Source organism: Lotus japonicus, chromosome 5 (assembly GCF_012489685.1).
Source record: "Lotus japonicus ecotype B-129 chromosome 5, LjGifu_v1.2".
Taxonomy (NCBI): Eukaryota; Viridiplantae; Streptophyta; class Magnoliopsida; order Fabales; family Fabaceae; genus Lotus; species Lotus japonicus.
The window spans coordinates 17968951-17985568 of record NC_080045.1 but is presented as its reverse complement, the minus strand read 5'-3'; positions in this window follow the sequence as shown (position 1 = coordinate 17985568).

Sequence of the window (16618 nt, the reverse complement as noted above, 5' to 3'; positions counted from 1 at the left end):
CACGACTGTGGCTACAAAATCAGCATCTATGGGCGTTCACTTACATAATTAATTGAGTTAGACCTAACCTAAGATATGTTAAGTTCAAATGTTAAATACATCGTTCATCATATTTTGAATGATAACAATTTTCAAGATTATAAATTTAATGGTTAAAATTTTCATGCAAATTATATTTCAGGAAACAACACTCATAACTCACATCCCTCATCGTCTGATGTCCAAAGTGCAAGACAATGCAAGAAGACGTTTCATTCAAAAAAAAAAAAAGAAAGGGGAGAGACTTGGATTACAGCATGTCATATAGCGTCGGCTCAGTTTTAGTTACTGGCAGTTTCAACCGCCGCTAAGTTTTAAAAATGAAAAATTGCGAAAATTTTCGCGTTTGGCTTTTACTCCCTCCAAACACTAAATCCCTAATCCCAAATCAAATCCACCACCTCCTAACACGCGATGCCCACCTTCACAGTAATCGTCTCAAATCCCTAAACCTCACCACCACCTTCCTTCTCTTTTCAAACCCTATCAACCATGACCACATCACTTCACCTTCTCCGTCCTTATTTTCACAGCACAAAGCCGCCGCAACCACCTAATCACTCTTCTCCAAATCAATCCATAGTTGCGAATGCCTCCCTTCTGGTTTGTCATCCATGTTTATCTTTCTTCCCCGTCATCTATTATGTAGGTTTTATTCCCTTCCAAATTTTGTTTTAATCAGTAATGGAGTCTTTAGTGTCGATGTTGAATCCTATTTTGGGCCCTTATGTTTAGGGTGTTTGATTTTATTTTTTAATTAAAGTGAGAGGAGTAAGTTTGCCTATATTTGTTTGCGCTTTTTAGTTCTCTCAGTTTTGTTTTCGGTAGAATTGTTCTTTCACTGTTAAAAGGAATTGAATGTATGCTTGCATGTTGAAGAACCAGGTTTTCTACATGATGTTGATATCATAGTCTTCAATAGGCCTCCAGTGGACTGATGAGAAAATATCTAAGGGATAGATTCAGTCAGTCTAATATATAGCTTCTAGAAGAAGTATTGAAAGACAAGGTCACATGTTCTGATAAAGTACAATGCACATAGTGAAAGTACATTGGTGTCATTATCAAATTGTCATATCTTGACACCACGAATAGAAGCTCAGACCGATGCTACCTACTAGCTGACAGACCAGATCCTTTGGGCAAAAGGTCTCTAACATTGTCACGCATTTAATGCAACTGACATCAAGTTCACAAAAGCATTGTTTGATCCAATGGCAAGAATCTTTGTGAAGAACACACTCCAACGACCATCTTTCTCTTGCAAAAGATTCCAAAGTATAAAGGGAAGATATGAAGACTTGCAGCAGCAGCAGCTTTAGTGCTCATGAGAGAAAAGCTGTTGGTTCACTGTTCAAAAAAGATCTTCATCACCGTCTTCTTCAACATGAAGAGAGGATTTTCCTAAGAGTTAAATACTTCATCTAAATTTCTCATGCAAAAGAACATAAAGTATAGTCTTAGATTCAAACCTCATTCTCAAATACTTCATGATTCAAGGACTGAATTGTATCTACCATCACTCTTAGAAGAAGAGAAATTTGTAGAAGTAAATGATTTTGTGAAAGATTGTTTAAGGAGAAGTCCTATATACTTTGTGAGGAGAATTCCTACCAATACTTGTAAGGAGGAGTCTTAAGAATACTTGTTAATGCCTGAAGAGGCATTGGAAAAAGAATACTTGACAATGCTTGAAGAGAAAGTGGCAAAAGAATACTTGGTTTGCCTGGAGATGTAGGGGGTGAAAGAATACTCAACAATGCCTGAAGAGGCATGGACAATAATACTTGTATGGAGAAGTCCTTGATACTGGAATAGTGAAATCTTGGTATAGCCAAGGAATGGACGTAGCCCTATCATTCTGAGGGAGAACCATGATAAAAATAATGGTATTGATTCCTTCTTTGCTCTCACTCATTCGCTTCACCAAACGATATCACCTCAAGCAACAAAGCTCTTAATAGTTTGGAAATCCAAGAATTTGGATGGCCCAATTCAAACCTCCCTTTCTTGTGCTACTTCTGACTAATATCAAGATGGACTAGGAAAAAATAGGTGATGAGGTAAACAATCCTTCTAGCGTAAAAATCTTCCTCAAGAATGATTAAGACTCAAGCAAACTCAAGTCGAAAGAGACTTTATATATCTTTCTTATTTATTCTATAGCGGAAGGTTTCTTTGGAATCCCATCCAATAATCCAAAAATTCTCGTAGACTATTGTTTGTAACTTGTCAAGCCGGATTTTATTAAATTTAAGTGAAAGGGGAAGAAAAAAAATGTGAGCCCCCATCTCGCCCAACACCAGAAACTAAAGATTCTCTAAGAACTTGGCTAGGCTTTCACTTCTAGCGACCCCTCCATCTCTGTAACATGACATACAAGGTGACAAAAAAGTGAGGACTGGCTCAAAAAAATCATGCCAACTACACCCCCCCTAACCGCTCTCCAGCGCCTTTTTTTTTCTGACATCCAAGTGAGTGAAAAGCGTCTCCTGGGTTGCAAGGATCCTATTCTAGTCATGGAAGAAAGTCCCAACAATAAAAATATAAGTTAGAATCCTAGAGGACTTCAACACCAACATGAAATCACCGAACTATGAAGGTTATACAAAGTTTGTTACAATTTGATTTGGGTGTACTTGTGTGCTCCACAAGCCCCTTTGACCCAGGTGGAAAAGAGATCTATTGAAACCCACCATAAGTCTCTAAACAAAGGGTGGAAACTAGCTTTCCTTTATTCTGGTAAGGGTGCAGAGGAAAACACCAGATCTATGGCTGATAGATGAGGAACTATTGTCATATCGAAAGCTAAAGGTAGTTAGCCGAAGGGTAGGGGAAGAATCTGACTAAGCTTTTCCATGAAAGGGGGAGTTAGTTGGATGTAGTTGAGACACGTTTCCAATATTTTATTGTACGAGCTTTCCATCAAGAAAGGGACATCCTTTTACCGCAATCTCCCCCTCTTCTATTGGTTGACCCCACCTTCACTAAAGAGGAAGCAAGTAGCTAGGGCACATGCTAAGGGGTTGGAGCCTTGCCCAAGAAGGTATCCCAATAGTTGTGCCAAGACCAACCATATGACGCCTGCTGGTTGGTTGTGATAAGACTCGTAGTACCTGCATACCCAGAAGAAAATGAAGCGCTCATTAAAAATTAATCATTTGATTTACCCATTTTTTCTTTCCTCTTTATATACTAAATTACGTAATCAGGGCTAAAGCACATACTTGGGGCCTTCTTAACCAGTGTAAGACCCAAGTTTTAAGCTTAGAATAAGTGGAAGAGATTTCCATTTACGATTAGGTTTGACGTATCGTGAACGGAAAACCTGAACAAGAGTTTATCGAATGGAATAAATTTATGAAGGAGAAAGTTCAGGAAAAGTCAAAGGATTGTATCGAAGTCGATTTAAGTTATAGCACGACTAATATTCGTTTTAAAACCTAGGACAAGAACCTTAGGAAATCAAACTGTGTTCCACCCTTGGAACACTGTAGGAATTTAGTCCAAAAATCTTCAGAGAAATGTTAGAACTTCTCTTTTTCCATATATCACAATCGTTTCGAGGCGAAACTCTAGAATCTACGAACGTCCGATTCCAATCATCGGAAGTTTGCCGAAACCAAAACCCTGGTATTTCAAAACCCTAGAATCACCCGACGATGAAGACTTTTTCTATTCAGAGCTTCAAATGAAGATTCTACACGCGTACACCCATTTCTCTCGATGATTTCAATCTTTCTTCAGAAGGAAGTTTTCTATTCCGACATCCGATGCAAAAAGCAACTTATCGGGTAAAATAGTTTTACACCGACTTTGCATTAGTTACCAAAAATACAAGGAAACCTTTTCTTAGTTTTGGATTTATGTCGCCAAAACCTATCTTAGAATTCATGGAGAATGAAGCCGGAAAAATCAGATTCGCGAAACTTTCATTTTCCCGCGTTTTGCCAACCTCAATATATAGCATTAAAAACAAGCCTCGAAAACCAAAAATCATACCGATATTTCTTTGAAGAATTAGAAGATTCAGCGGGGAGAATATCGTGTCTAGAATACCTTGGAATCAGTAGGAAGAATCGGAAATCACTCTCATATTTTTATCTTAACTCTATGAGCTAAATCCTCCGATATCTAAACAAATCTGTACCGGTTTACAAAATATCTTCTCAAAAATATCTTCACAAAATATCTTCTCAAAATATCTTTGATAAATATCTATCCATCCTTATCCAATCTTTACAAAATATCTTCCATTTCATTCCCTATATATATATGTTGAAGCTTGAAACAAAAACCTCACAAAACACAAAAACTCACCCATTTTCTCTCTTGAAGCCGCGAGTTTGCTAGGAGGAGGAGGAGAAGTGATTTTGTTCATTTCTTGCTGGATCGTCGATTAAACAGTTGCTACTTCAAGGTTTCGAGGTATAGTCGCTTTTCCTTACCTCTGATCGTCTTTTTCCATAGCTTTTCTCTATGTCCTTCTGTGCTCATAGTTTTGAGGTTTTTGCAAAACTATCTTGAATACTTCATTTTTTACTCTAAACATCTTCCTTACGTGCCCAAGAGCACTTCTGTCGGATTAGTTTTTCCGTTATGTCGCCGGAACTCCGCCGGAATCAATTTCTGCTTAAAATACCCATTTTTAAGCAAAGTCTCAACCTTTGGGCTGAAAACTATCGCCTTAGCTTAGTGCTAGTAGGATTAGTCGTCATAATCGTCGTTAGTATCAACCCCATCTAATTTGTTTTTCGAAACTCTGATTTTGAAATTCTGAGCTGAAAATAATGACCAAAATACCCCTGCGACAGTTTTCGATTCGATATTTTTTTCTGAGAGTTTCCTTGGCCTAGATATCGCCTAAGAATACCTAGGAATCGATTTAGATCGAAGAAAAGGTTCGGAAACCCTATTTTTCATAGTGGCCGAAACCTATTGCTTAGGGTACCGTGTCCAAAAATAATTTTTGGGTCTCTATGACCTGAGCCTTTGCGTAGCTCTTTCGATTGTCGAAATTTTGGCGCTGGTTTCGTGCCATTCCGAGTTTTGTAGCTCGAGTTATGCTCGTTTTAGCGAACGAGGTTCTGTCGTCTATTCATGCTTAAATATTGTACTCTGAAGCTTCTTAAGCTTTGTCTAAACGCTAGTTAGTATTGTATTGACCGAATTGACTTGTTTTGATTGACCTTCGCTTCGTTTGCTCAAAGATTCGTTTGGAGGAACACTTGGAGCAGGAAAAGAGGATTGTGAAGGAGCGTTTGAAGAGAACCCTGGAGAATCTACAGGTGAGGGCTTCTCACTGAATACTAGCTAATGCTTTAGGTGTCGACGAATTCGACTTGATTTATTGTTTATGCACTTATTTGTGTTTGACTGAGAAATGTTTTCTGAGGCTACGGCTGACAATTGATAATCATTTATCGCTTGAATTGCTTTTGAGTTTGAATCACATGCTATGTGCTAAATGGTTAATCTAGGATGTGTGATATCTGCCCTATATGCTAAGTGTTATGTGGTTAACTTAGGTTGTGTTGATATATGAGCTATGATTGTTGGATTGTGCTAATTTAACTATGCTATTACACTAATACTTGTGATACTGAGGAGTGAGAATAAGGGGCAGGTCATGCCGATTTTATTTTGAGAGTTTGAGAAAGTTTGACGGGACGAACGGAGTTCGGGCCTTGTTATTGTTTTAGTGGATCGAGACCTTCTCTGGGATTTACTTGGGATTATGGGATCTTTGAAACTCGTAGGAAATACGATAAGACTAAAAGGAAACTATTTTTACAAGGAAAATTCATAAGATATTAAACAACCTCTAAACCTTTAAATAATGATAACAATCTCGGATGCAAGCTTAGGATCAAATCTTAGTTTTGGAAAACGAGAAATGTCGTCGGATCCAAGTGTTGAGAAAGTTGAGAAGTTTTGAGTATGTTGATACTCTTGTGCTGTGGGAGCAGTTATGTCGTTGGGCTATCCGAGGGATAAGCCGGGAGACTGATAGTTTTCGAGTATGTCGATACTCTTTGCTCGCTGAGTAGTTTTTGACCATCGGATGGAGATGAGTCGGATGATTCGAGGAATCATCATGAGTTAAGTTTATGCCTTCGGGTACAGTTTATACCTTCGGGTACAGTTTATACCTTCGGGTACAGTTTATGCCTTCGGGTACAGTTATGCCTTCGGGTACAGTTTATACCTTCGGGTACAGTTTATGCCTTCGGGTACAGTTTATGCCTTCGGGTACAGTTTATGCCTTCGGGTACAGTTTATGCCTTCGGGTACAGTTTATGCCTTCGGGTAATTCGGACATCGACGGGGGATATGATCGACCGTGAGGTTAGGATCGACCTGTTGATTGTCGGGCATAGCGGAGGGAAAAGTCGACCCGCAGGGTTAGGACTGATCCGGCTATGTCAAGGTTGTAAGTGACACTCGGGAGTTATGGTCGACACAATGCCAGTGTTAGGACCGACTCAAACGTGCCCAGCCTATTCTTTCTTCGGGTAATTCGGACATCGACGGGGGATATGATCGACCGTGAGGTTAGGATCGACCTGTTGATTGTCGGGCATAGCGGAGGGAAAAGTCGACCCGCAGGGTTAGGACTGATCCGGCTATGTCAAGGTTGTAAGTGACACTCGGGAGTTATGGTCGACACAATGCCAGTGTTAGGACCGACTCAAACGTGCCCAGCCTATTCTTTCTTCGGGTAATTCGGACATCGACGGGGGATATGATCGACCGTGAGGTTAGGATCGACCTGTTGATTGTCGGGCATAGCGGAGGGAAAAGTCGACCCGCAGGGTTAGGACTGATCCGGCTATGTCAAGGTTGTAAGTGACACTCGGGGGTTATGGTCGACACAATGCCAGTGTTAGGACCGACTCGATCGTGCCCAGCCTACTTCTTCCGGAACCGTAGAATTCGACGTTGCATTGACATATCATGCACTTTAACTATATTCGTTGATATATTGCTTATCGAGTTTTCTAGATATAACTTATTGAATCGCTGAGTGTGATTGATAATTGTTAATCTTATCTGATGCATGCTAATTGTTTCGTCTTTTATATTCATTGTGAAAAATACAACCCTAGGATGTTATCCCTAGCTATAAGCCTAAGTGGCTAATCTCTTATCTATATCTATTGGTGATATTATTTATATAATTCTTTGGAGTTGACCCTCGCGTCTTCAGGGTTTTTGGTTCATTATGTTTTAGACATATACCTGATCAGAGAAGGAAGAAACTGGATGATAAGAGTGAGAAGCTCTTGTTAGTTGGCTTTCATTCTACAGGTTCTTATAGGCTTCTTAATCTTACTACCAATGCCATAATTGTTAGTAGAGATGTTGTCATAGATGAGGAATCTAGTTGGGATTGGCAACAGGGTCAGTCAGTGGGCACTAGCTTGCCTAATACTAGAACAAGTTTTAATTTTCCTGAGTTGAATCCCTTGCTTGAGACTGAGATAGTCTCTAATGGAGATCAAGGAATGGCAGTACCTACTCAACAAGGAATTCAGAGGTCTTCAAGAGTGAGACAGTCTCCTGCTAGGCTTAATGACTATGTTCTTTTCCCAGACAATGAAGTTACTGGAGATGGTGACTTGGTTCATTTGGCACTTTATGCTGAGACTGAGCCAGTGAGTGTTGAAGAAGCATTCAAGCATGAGAACTGGGTTACTGCTATGAGAGAGGAGCTCAATTCCATTGATAAAAATAAAACTTGGAGTTTGGTGGAACTGCCAGAGAAGAAGAGGCCAATTTCTGTGAAATGGGTTTACAAAACCAAGCTAAAGCCTGATGGTTCAGTGTCAAGATACAAAGCCAAGCTTGTAGCTAGAGGTTTCCAACAGAAAGAGGGTTTGGACTATACTGAGGTTTTTGCTCCTGTAGCAAGAATGGAAACTGTTAGGTTGGTGGTTGGTGCTGCTAGCTTGAAGGGTTGGAAGTTACATCAGCTGGATGTAAAGTTAGCTTTCTTGAATGGTCCTCTGGATGAGGAGGTCTACATACATCAACCACCTGGCTTTGAGGTTCATGGCTGTGAGCATATGGTGTACAAGTTGCATAAGGCTTTGTATGGCCTCAAGCAAGCTCCTCGAGCTTGGAACAAGAGGATTGATTCATTCTTGAATCAGATGGGGTTTTTAAAATGCACAACTGAGCATGGTGTGTATGTGATCAAGTCTAAGAGTTCAGGTATTCTTATTGTATGTTTGTATGTTGATGATTTGCTTGTGACTGGGAGCAATGAGGCTGAGGTACACAAGTTTAAATATAAGATGCAAAAGGAGTTTGAGATGAGTGACATGGGAGAGTTATCCTATTTTCTGGGAATTGAGTTTCTGAAGACTGAGAAAGGTGTGTTTATGAGTCAGAAGAAATATGCTACTGAAGTGTTAAAGAGATTCAATCTTGCTGATTGTAATCCAGCAACTACACCAGTGGATTGTGGACTGATTCTCACTAAGGCTGATACTGGAAAAGAAACGAATTTTACTTTGTTTAAGCAGATTGTAGGTTCACTGAGATATTTGTGTTGCAATAGGCCTGAGCTTAGCTATGGTGTGGGACTGGTGAGCAGGTTTATGGAACAGCCTAAGGAGTCTCATTTTCTAGCAGCTAAGAGGATTCTCAGATATGTGAAAGGTACATTAGATCATGGTATTCTATTTCCTGACAAGGCTCACAACATAAGAACTGAGATCATTGGATATGTTGATGCTGACTGGTGTGGTGACAAGGATGATAGGAAGAGCACAACAGGGTTTGTGTTTCTCTGTGGTGATGCCCCAATCTCTTGGTGCTCAAAGAAGCAATCTATTGTTGCTCTATCATCGTGTGAAGCTGAGTATGTTGCAGCTTCTTATGGTGCTTGTCAGGCTGTGTGGCTTAGCATGTTGTTAGAAGAGATTGGACTGAAGACATCTAGCACAATGAAGCTTCTGATTGATAATAAGTCAGCGATTGACTTGGCCAAGCATCCAGTGGCACATGGACGTAGCAAACATATTGAAACTAGGTTTCATTTTCTGAGAGACCAAGTGTCTAAGGAAAAGTTGATGCTTGTGCATTGTCCAACTGAAGATCAACTTGCAGATTTGTTCACTAAGCCTTTGAGGGCTGAGAGGTTTTCTTTGTTGTGCAAGAAGCTCAACATCATGTCACTTGATAGTATTCTGAATTAGGAGGGAGTATTGGAGTTAATTGTAATTCAGAATTATATGTTGCTTTTATAGTTTGGTCCCTAGGGTCTGATGTTAGTGGGCTTAGGTCCTCAGCTGAGTAATAAATACTCAGAGTCAACACTATGTGTAGTAGTGCAATTCAATAAAAAGTTTTCCCACCAATCATTTTCTCTCTCTCTTCATTGACACCGTGTTTAGCTGATGATTAGCATTAAGAGTGATTCTTGATTCTCTTTCTTCTTCTAGTATTGATTGTACTCTAACCCTAGCATTGATTGTGATTATCAATTGCTTTTGTGTGATTCCTGAGTAAGAAACCCAACACATACAAGGGTGTTAATGGTCTTAGTTTCTCATCATTACCAATTTGAAGAAACACATACAGATAGATATACTGATATACATGATTTGGATACAATATTCAATTAAAAAAATAAAGAACTGATTGCATGTTTAAGATCTTCAATTCAATACTACACTAAAGTTACCGCAAGCCTAGAACCAGAAATTAACTGAAGTAAATTCTTCGTTGTGCTCTAGAAATTTAACCAAAAATAAAAAGAAAGATATCAGGAGCACCGGACAGAGTTAAAGCGTAATAGCTTATCCAAGGCATGAGCGATCACTGGAAGCATATGGTTGCTTTGCGCAATGAGCATATCTCTAGAATTGGAAGAAGCAGAATATGATAGTTGAAAGAAGGAGGAAGGAAACTGCCCTCGAAGGCGAAGGATGCCCAATGACTCGAATTGGGGAACAGAGCGATAGAATGGAGACACGCTTTCCTTCTTCTCTTGTGGTGAGGAAGCCAAAACCGTAAAACTGCGAGTTTGAGGGGGGCCGTTTGAAGAATATAATTGAGGGGCGAGGTCGGGGATTAATTTTCCAGATGATGGAGAAACAGAAAGAATGAGATGTGAGGGGTCGGGAATCAATTGCGAGAGATGAGATCAAAGGGTTGAGAAATCAGAATGTGGTGAAGAAAGAAGAAACCTCACACATAAGCTAATTATCTGATGTGGCAAGTTAAAGTGAGAAAAAATTGATGAGTTGTCGGCGCTAAATTACGCGCTTCACAATTCCGATAGATATAATAGATTCGAAGGGAAATAAAGCAAAATACTATGCTTTAAGAAGACTCATTAAACAAATGTTCAAGCGAGTTTCTTACCAACTTTGCTAAGAAGACTAACACCAACGTTGTGTGCATGTCCTGAACCAGCCATAGTAACACATGGAACTCCCATATATAAAGATTCACATGTTGTAGTTGTTCCAGCATATGGAAATGTGTCCATACTACAAAACACATAATAGTTTACAAGATCATAAACACTTATCTAACATTCAATGGTTCAAATTTTTGTCATATTTCAGGTGAATATTTCCCTTTGACTTGAATATCGCTACAAATATGAACCACAATGAAATGGTAAAACCTTATTATTAGAGATAATTAGTATAACTGTTATTTTATATTAAAATAAATATTTGTAGCCTGTGTGGCAGCTAGGTTATTTGTAGCCTCTGTGACGGCTAGGGTTAGTTAAGATAAGCTTGTTGTGCAAGCCTTCCAGCCTCCAAGGTCTCTATATAAAGAGAACCTCTCTGCTGTATTTGATACGTTAAAATTAATAGAAAATAATTTTCATTCCTTTTCTTTTCACCCTATTAGGGTTTCTAATATGGTATCAAGAGCTTAGAACAGACGCATATGGCGTCAGATCCTCCATCACCGCCGCCGGCGGCACCGCCGTCGCCACCAAAGTCGACGCACGTTGCAACCCCAATCTCTATTTTCGCTCCTTCTCCAATGAATAATTCTCTGCTCTCAATTGCAGAAAAACTTACCGATTCCAACTAGCTGATTTGGAAGCAACAGGTTGACCCTGTCATCACTTCGCATCGCTTGCGGCAGTTTCTTGTTGATCCAGAAATTCCGGTCAAGTTTTTGACTGACACAGATGAAGCCCTTGGAAATATCTCTCCTGCGTTTCTTGCTTGGGAACAGCAAGATGCACATCTTCTCACATGGCTTCAATCCGCACTCTCTCGTGAAGTCTTGACTCAGATCATTGGATGCAAACAGTCACATGAGTTGTGGGAACGCTTGCACACTGGTTTCTTCACCCGCACGGAAGCCAAGTCTCGTCAATTGAGAACAGAGCTGCGCAATTTAACCCTAGGGTCGCTGAATATTGCAGAGTATCTTCAGAAAATCAAATCAATTGCAGATTCCTTGAGTGCAATTGGAGATCCTGTTTCTTACAAGGAGCATGTTGATGTTATCCTTGAGGGTCTTCCTAGTGAGTATGAATCACTGGTTAACCTAGTCTCCATGAATAGCAAATTTCAGAGCCTTTCGGTTCAAGAAATTGGAGCTTTGCTTCTTGCTCAAAAAGCACGCGTGGATAGGACCAAGAGAACAGTAGCTGCTGAATTCACCGTCAATGCTGTAGCTGCATCATCTTCTCCATTGAATTCAGGATCGCAGAATCAGGTACCTACTTCAGAATCTACTCATGGACCACATAATCAATGGAATGAAGGTGATTATGGTGGTAGAGGTAATCATGGAGGTCGTGGTCGTGGCGGCAGAGGCCGTGGAAGAGGCTATGTGCAATGCCAGGTTTGTTTCAAAACTGGACATACAGCTGCAGTGTGTTATCATAGGTTCAATCAGCACTATGCTCCACAACCTCCATCACAGAACTATGGTAATGGTGCTTCTCAGTTCCCTGCCAATCCCTCTTCTCAAACGGGACCTCCAAGCATGAATATTCTCACCACTCCGGCCTATCAGCAGTTTGCTAACCCATACTTTAACCAAGGTTGTTCACCTATGTCTCCTCTGCAGTATCAGGGACAGATGCAGCCTCAATTTCCTGTTCCTCCGTTTCTATCACAACCTTTGTTTCAAGGACAACCTCATTATCCAGTATCTGCACCACTACTGCCTACACTTCCTCGCTCTCAGCAATTTTCAGCACCATCCACAGTGTCAGTTCCAGGGCAGAACCAGCCTTTCTATCAGGCACATCTAACTTCTGGTCCCTCTTCACACAAGACAGGGTATAATGCTCAGGGGTTTCAGCTGCACCAAGCATCAACACCTGCTTCATCCTCCAACTCAGACTGGTATCCAGATTCCGGTGCAACACATCATGTCACCCCTTGTGAGCAAAACATTCAGCAGGTTCAACCTTTTGCGGGACCAGACCATGTCTTCGTAGGCAATGGACAAGGTTTGAACATTTCTTCTTATGGTTCATCTTGGTTTAATTCTCCATTCAATCCTCATATCTCTTTTGTTCTTAAGAATATAATGCATGTTCCTATGATCACAAAGAACCTTCTTAGTGTTAGTAAATTCTGTCGGGATAACAAAGTCTTTTTTGAGTTTCATGAAAAATTTTGTGTTGTCAAATCCCAGGGTTCTAGTGCAGTGTTGCTGTATGGCTCAGTTGGACCTGAAGGCCTCTACCATTTTCCATCTCTCCTTGCTGCAAAGTCCATCATTTCCAATCTTCCTCAAGCAGTGTCTTTAAATAATATCTCCTCTTGTAACACTGTTTCTTTTAATACTTGGCACTCTAGGCTAGGCCATCCAAGTACTCCTGTAATGAAGCAAATACTACAATCTTGTAATATTGCAATGTCTAATAAAACAGCCTTGGATTTTTGTTCAGCTTGTGTTGTTGGTAAATCACATCGCTTACATTCACCTTCCTCTACAACTGTTTACACCAAGCCCTTGGAATTAATTTTCAGTGATTTATGGGGGCCAGCGCCCTTTGTTTCTTCGGGTGGCTATAGGTATTATGTGTCCTTTGTTGATGCTTATAGTCGTTACACCTGGATATATTTGTTGAAAGCCAAATCAGAAACCATAACCGTTTTTCAGCAATTTAAAAAGCATGTAGAATTGCAGTTTGGCACTTCTATTCTTGATGTTCAGTCTGATTGGGGAGGTGAATTTCGACCCCTCTCCAAGTTTCTCACTGACTAGGGTATTAGGCACAGAGTTGCTTGCCCACACACACATCACAAGAATGGTGTTGTTGAGAGAAAACATAGACATATAGTTGAGTTGGGTCTAACTCTTCTCTCTCAAGCTTCTTTGCCCTACCCATTCTGGGATCAAGCTTTTCTTACCTCAGTTTACCTCATAAATAGGTTACCAACTTCTTCACTTGAGTTTCAGGTACCATTTTTCAAGTTGTACAAAACTTCACCAGATTACAAATTCTTACATGTTTTTGGCTGCTCCTGTTACCCACACCTTCGACCTTTCAACACAAACAAGTTAGAATTTAGGTCTCAAGAGTGTGTTTTCTTAGGATACTCTACTATGCACAAGGGGTATAAGTGTCTTACATCTGAAGGAAAGATAATCATTTCTAAGGATGTTGTTTTCCATGAGACAAGCTTTCCTTATCCTAGGCTTTTTCCCACAGCTTCTTCGGTCTCACCTACTGATCAAAGTCCCATACCTTCCTCTATTCCTATTATTCCTTCGCTAGTGCCACCACAGGTCACTAATGATTTCTCCACTCCACCACCTCATGTTGTTTCTAGTCGACTCAATGATCCCATAGTTCCTCCAAAAAATCAGATACCTATACCTGCAACTGAGAGCATTTCCTCACAGCCCCATTCTCCACTCCATGAGTCTCAAACTGTTCCTCAATCTGAGTCTGAGTCAGTTTCACCTGCACAAACTGCAACTTCACCCTTACCAAATTCTGCAGTTCATCAATCGCCTCCTGTCCCTAATACACATCCTATACAAACCAGGTCAAAGAATGGAATTTTTAAACCAAGGTTGAATCCTACATTGTTACTAACTACTGCTGAACCCAGTACTGCCAAACAGGCTTTGCAGGATCCAGGTTGGACAGCAGCTATGCATGAAGAAATATCTGCACTGCATCAGAATGGTACCTGGACTTTAGTACCCTTACCTCTTAACAGAGTTACTATTGGTTGTAAGTGGGTGTTTAGGGTTAAACAAAACCCCGATAGCTCGGTTCAGAAGCTCAAGGCAAGACTGGTTGCAAAAGGATTTCATCAGCAGTTTGGATTTGACTACAAGGAAACCTTCTGCCCTGTTGTGAAACCTGTCACAATAAGAGTAATGTTGACTCTGGCTGTCACCAATCACTGGTGCATTCAACAACTTGATATCAACAATGCCTTCCTTAATGGCACTCTGGAAGAGGAAGTGTATATGACACAACCCCCATGTTTTGAGAGCAATGATAAGACCTTAGTTTGCAAGTTAAACAAGGCTCTTTATGGGCTGAAACCGGTCCCACGAGCTTGGTATGAGAGGTTAAGATCAACATTCTTGCAGTTTAGATTTGTTTCAAGCAAGTTTGATCCCTCACTTTTTGTTTACACCTCTTCCACAACCACAATGTATGCTCTTGTGTATGTGGATGACATTATTATCACAGGTCCTTCAGCTTCTTTAGTTAAACTCTTTGTTTCAAAGTTGAAAGATGCTTTTGCCTTGAAGATCTAGGACAACTTGACTACTTCTTGGGAATTGAAGTCAAACATCTGGCAGATCATTCCATTCTGCTCTCCCAAAGGAAATAAATTCGCGACCTGCTTGAAAAATCCAAAATGGCGGATTGCAGTCCAATTTCTTCCCCAATGGTTGCCGGATTGAAGCTTACCCGTGATGGGGACTCGCCTTTTAGGGACCCTACACTTTATCTCTCCACAGTAGGGGCGTTGCAGTATATTATTATTACAAGACCGGAACTCAGCTTCTCTGTTAATAAGGTATGCCAATTCCCTTGTCCTTGATGGGTTTTTGTGATGCCGATTGGGCAACTGACCCAAATGATCGCAGATCTACTTCAGGTGCTTGTATTTTTCTCGGACCAAACCTCATTACGTGGTGGTCACGCAAGCAAACAGTGGTTGCTCGCAGCAGCTGCGAAGCTGAATATAGGAGTCTTGCTCAGGCCACCGCAGATTTATTGTGGATTCAGTCCCTTCTCCAAGAACTCAAGGTCACTGCCACTACACCTACTCTGTTGTATGATAACCTAAGTGCAGTTATGCTCTCGCACAATCCGGTCCAACACTCCAGGACTAAGCATATGGAGTTAGATCTGTTTTTTGTTCGTGAAAAGGTCATTGCACAACAACTACATGTGCAGCATATTCCTGCAACAGACCAACTTGCTGATGTTCTCACCAAACCCCTCAGTTCAGCTTTATTCAAAGATTTGAGAGCCAAACTGACCGTGACAGATCTGCACAGTTCAGTTTGTGAGGGGAGTATTAGAGATAATTAGTATAACTGTTATTTTATATTAAAATAAATATCTGTAGCCTATGTGGCAGCTAGGTTATTTGTAGCCTCTGTGACAGCTAGGGTTAGTTAAGATAAGCTTGATGTGCAAGCCTTCCAGCCTCCAAGATAAAGAGAACCTCTCTGCTGTATTTGATACGTTAAAATTAATAGAAAATAATTTCCATTCCTTTTCTTTTCACCCTATTAGGGTTTCTAATACTTATTCACGAGTCTTTATTAAGTAAGATTAAAAGTTTGTTGTAGAGAACATGTTATAGAAAAACTCATAAAGATAAGCTGGATAACATTTGGAACTAGTTTAATAGTATGTTTAACACTCAACAAAGTAAACCAGAGATGACCTTGTACTATATGTTTGTGAACATTGTTAATTGTGCTTTACTACATCGATAGACAATGACAGAGAAATACGAACGGTTAGTATACAACAACATTAGATAAGTTCTAACATACCGAAAACACCGTTCCCGATTTATGGAAATTGTGTAACTTAAGTTTCCACGCTATACAGTAATTAGCATCAGAAACATACATACTTCATATCACTAACGAAATACTGAACTTTAGGATGCAAACAAACTTAAGAGTGTAAGAATATGTTTGATTTTGAATAAATTTTCCATTAAAAGGGTTTTTTGAGTAAAACTGTAGCACTTGAATTGTAAGCAGTTCCAAACACAAAATGTAGGGGATTCAAGCACCTCGATTGCACGAATTAATAGAGCGAGAAATCACAGATAAAACACACAGCATCTTTGGTCACGCAGTTTGGCCAAATTGCCTACCTCTGCGCTATAGAGTAGCTATAGCTCCTTTGTATTACTTGTGGCATGAAGCATGTGGTACCAAGTACAACTTTTAGGGTTACATTGTTATCCTATTTATAGTGGATTCTATTGATCTCTATTTTACAATAAAATCATAATAAATCCTATAACAATCCCTTAAACCTTTTACAATCCACATTAAATCAAATCCTAATAAACTAAAGATTTTAGCCCAAAATATAATGAGCCAAATCTGGTATTGTTGATGTGAA